Genomic DNA, 3,584 nt, shown 5'->3' on the forward strand with positions numbered 1-3,584 from the left:
CTTCATAATAATTCTGTAAAGCTTTCGCATAATTTCCTTCGGATTGAGCTGACATCCGTTACGGTCGTCATTCAATTCAAAGAATCTCCGTTACAGAACCGTACATGAGATTTTCATCTCATACGGCTCCTCCCTTATGTGCATAATGATAAAATGATAAAGAAGATGAAAATCATCTCATTATGAACTGAGTAGGGCTAGTGTTTTTACAAGAAATGTCTAGCCAACCTTCCTGCAAGAGATCTTTTCTTAACATCAAACGTATTGGTACTAGAGAGAAATGATAACTCCAACAATTTCTTTGTTCTCAACGCTTCCCAGTTGCCAGGAATTAGTCACTTCAACAGCCTTCGATGGTTATACGAGTATCCAAAATACAAGCGAGATGGATGTTTGTTGTCCCAACCATTCTTTTAGTCCCAAGCCTGCTAAAGAAAGGGATAATTTATAACAAAGTTTTCGTGTTGTTGATTCCTAGGTGTAGTGCTTCTTCCCCTCTGCTGCCTATTGGTACTAGTGGACTAGGATTGACCCGAACCTATAGGTATAACCTTTCGCTCAATACTATAATCGAGAATTGAAACATAGCATCTGAGGCTGCATTAATCGAGGATACACGACAGAAGGAATTGTTCTATTTCCAAACTTTACCTTCAAGAAGCGTAGTTTTTTTTATTTTTTTCCCGATCACGAATCATGGGCATTTTTCGTAAGACTGAGAGTAAAAAAAAAAATCAAATCGTACCATCTCTGTAATAGCTAAATGCCTCTTTTTCTCCTGAAGTTGTCGGAATTATTCGTAATAAGATATTAGCTACAAATGAAAAGGTTTTATCAATAAAATTTCCATTTATCCGCGATCTAGACATAGGTAGCAATCCATTCTCTCATTGTTCTCATTACTTCTCGCGGGAAAATGATCCCACAAGGAAAAGAATTCTACAGTACGAAATAACATAAAAACAGATTCATAAAAAAAAAGATATTCTATATCAATATTAAAAAAATTCAATATTCAAATTCTTCTTTTTTACATTATAGGAATTGAATTGATAAGAACTAAGAAATAAATATGCGAACCGGATTTGATTCCATCTTACTGGAATAGTCTTAGTCTACCAACGAAATAAAGTATTCTTATTTGATTGAAGTTACAACTTAGAATAACCTTAGTTGATTTGATTCAATTATGATACAAAGAAGAAAAAGGATCGAATAATCATTGTATGATGAAAATAGAATAACCGCCTATTTTTTTGTTGTTTACTTAGCGAGTATACACTATACAATCAACTATAAAAAAATTGTTTATCAATTCAATTTTTCATTTTAAAAGAAAGATAGATGGAATATGGGATAAGGATTTTTGTTGATAACTCTAAAACTGGCCTAGAAAGCAATTTGAGAATTCTTCTGATATGGAATCGTAGTCTAAATAGAATCATGATCTAAAGATATCCATTAACCATAATCTACAAAAGATAGACCCTTTGCTCAGTCGATAGAATTTATAATTTATTTATTTACTCCGGTCGGTATAGTAGAAATATATAATCAGAAAAAGAAGATAGCATTGTTTTTGCAAACATGAATAGAATTTCATTAACAGTTTTTGTAAGAAAACAATTTTCTCTTTATTCCCCCAGCCTAGACTAGAAGGAAAGATCCTGCTTTTACTATGATGAAAATTTTCTATTTTTTATCGCTTTCTAGTTAGAATAGATTGGTTGTACCTACCCAATAATCTAATAAGAATGATTCACTATTCACTCGCTTTTCTATTTTTGGGTCATAATCATTATGTAGGAGAGATGGCCGAGTGGTTGAAGGCGTAGCATTGGAACTGCTATGTAGGCTTTTGCTTACCGAGGGTTCGAATCCCTCTCTTTCCTTACCTTGGATACGACTATTCCAACAGTTAGACTTTCTTTGATTGATACGGATTTTATAATGGCTGTGGTACAGAAAATACTGGTAAAGAAAAGAGTAGACAAGAAATGAAAATATCCCTCTCGGTCTATGACACCTAAATGGAAGAAAAATCCGGAGTAAACCCTTAATTTATCTTAACCTTAGGTTACTTTACTTTGCCGAAAGGGAGCAAAATGGGTCGAACCCTTATTCTTACTTTAATTAGTCTTTCACTTTATTTATATTTTATTTTTCTTAGGTTTAAGTCTGACGAGAATAATATTCTACAACGAGCAATTCATTTATTTTCAAACCGACCCATTTACTATCTATTATTTGATTAACTAATCCTTTATATTGGAATGGTTCAAGAGTCAAATGGTTTGGCAATTCTTCATTAGGGGATGAATCGAGAGAATTTTGAATTAGAGCTCTAGATTTTTGTTCGTCTCTTGCCGCAATAGTATCTCTGGGTTTGCAGCGATAACTTGGTATATCTACTATACGACCATTGACTAAAATATGTCTATGGTTAACTAATTGGCGAGCTCCCGGAATAGTTGGAGCCATACCCAACCGAAAAAGGATATTATCCAAGCGCATTTCAAGTAATTGTAGTAAAACCTGACCTGTTGACCCCTTTGCCTTTCCTGCGATACGAACGTATTTAAGTAATTGTTGTTCTGTAAGACCATAATGAAAACGCAATTTTTGTTTTTCTTCTAGGCGAATACGATATTGGGATTTTTTTTCCCGGACCGCGATTGGTTTCTAAGATCACTTCCAGCTCTGGGCTTTTTATTAGTTAGCCCTGGCAAAGCCCCCAGGCGACGTATTTTTTTGAAACGAGGACTTCGGTAACGCGACATAAAGACTCCTTCTTCTTATTTATTTTTATATTTAATTATTAATATTAATTCTTATTGATGAAATTTCATTTTGATGAAATTTCATTCTACAGAATAAACCTAAACTAAAAATGAACTAAATTCTAAATAAAGCCAAATTTACTGAAGTATTATTCTATTCTATTAAAGAATAATTAGATGAGTTGGATAAATATCCAGATCTTTATCTTTTCTTTATATATTCTATATATAGAAAAAGAAAAGGATTCTTTTCGTGAGATAGTTGGAAATTCCTATATCCTATAACATGAGAAATCAATGGCTTTTGCGAAAAGAGGAAGACATTTTTTTCACTTTGATTTTAAAGATACATTATCATTATCAATCATGTAAAACATCGAATAAAATAAATAGAGAAAAGCCGACTATCGGAATCGAACCGATGACCATCGCATTACAAATGCGATGCTCTAACCTCTGAGCTAAGCAGGCTCACATAACATAAATTCAATATGCATAGGAATTCAAAAAACTTTTAGAATCTTTGCTTTTAACTATTTGAATTCTTGGCTATTCATTCATAATTCATAATCATATTCATATAATAAATAATTTAAATAATTATATATTATATTATATAAAGAAATAAAGAAATTCAATTAAAGAAATAAAATAATATAAAATTTCAAATACAAATAACTGTTAAAAAAATAAAAATATTATAGAACATAACGATTAATCTCGAATCCATTTCAAGACATAAAATAAAAACTCTAAATGGAGACAAAAATAATTTTGATTTGCTTGTTCCTGAAAAAATTTTAT

At 31.8% G+C, this 3,584-nt stretch overlaps 2 non-coding genes across 2 annotated transcripts; one reads left to right on the forward strand and one right to left on the reverse strand.

Annotated features, from left to right (window-relative positions):
- Positions 1-1,805: 1,805 nt before the first annotated feature.
- On the forward strand, positions 1,806-1,892 carry TRNAS-GGA (transfer RNA serine (anticodon GGA)). The gene has a single exon. It is a non-coding gene; the product is annotated as a tRNA-Ser (tRNA).
- A 1,286-nt stretch (positions 1,893-3,178) lies between these two features.
- Positions 3,179-3,251, reverse strand: TRNAT-UGU (transfer RNA threonine (anticodon UGU)). The gene has a single exon. It is a non-coding gene; the product is annotated as a tRNA-Thr (tRNA).
- Between the last annotated feature and the right edge of the window lie 333 nt (positions 3,252-3,584).

The sequence above is a fragment of the Rutidosis leptorrhynchoides genome, chromosome 11 (assembly GCF_046630445.1).
Source record: "Rutidosis leptorrhynchoides isolate AG116_Rl617_1_P2 chromosome 11, CSIRO_AGI_Rlap_v1, whole genome shotgun sequence".
Lineage (NCBI taxonomy): Eukaryota > Viridiplantae > Streptophyta > Magnoliopsida > Asterales > Asteraceae > Rutidosis > Rutidosis leptorrhynchoides.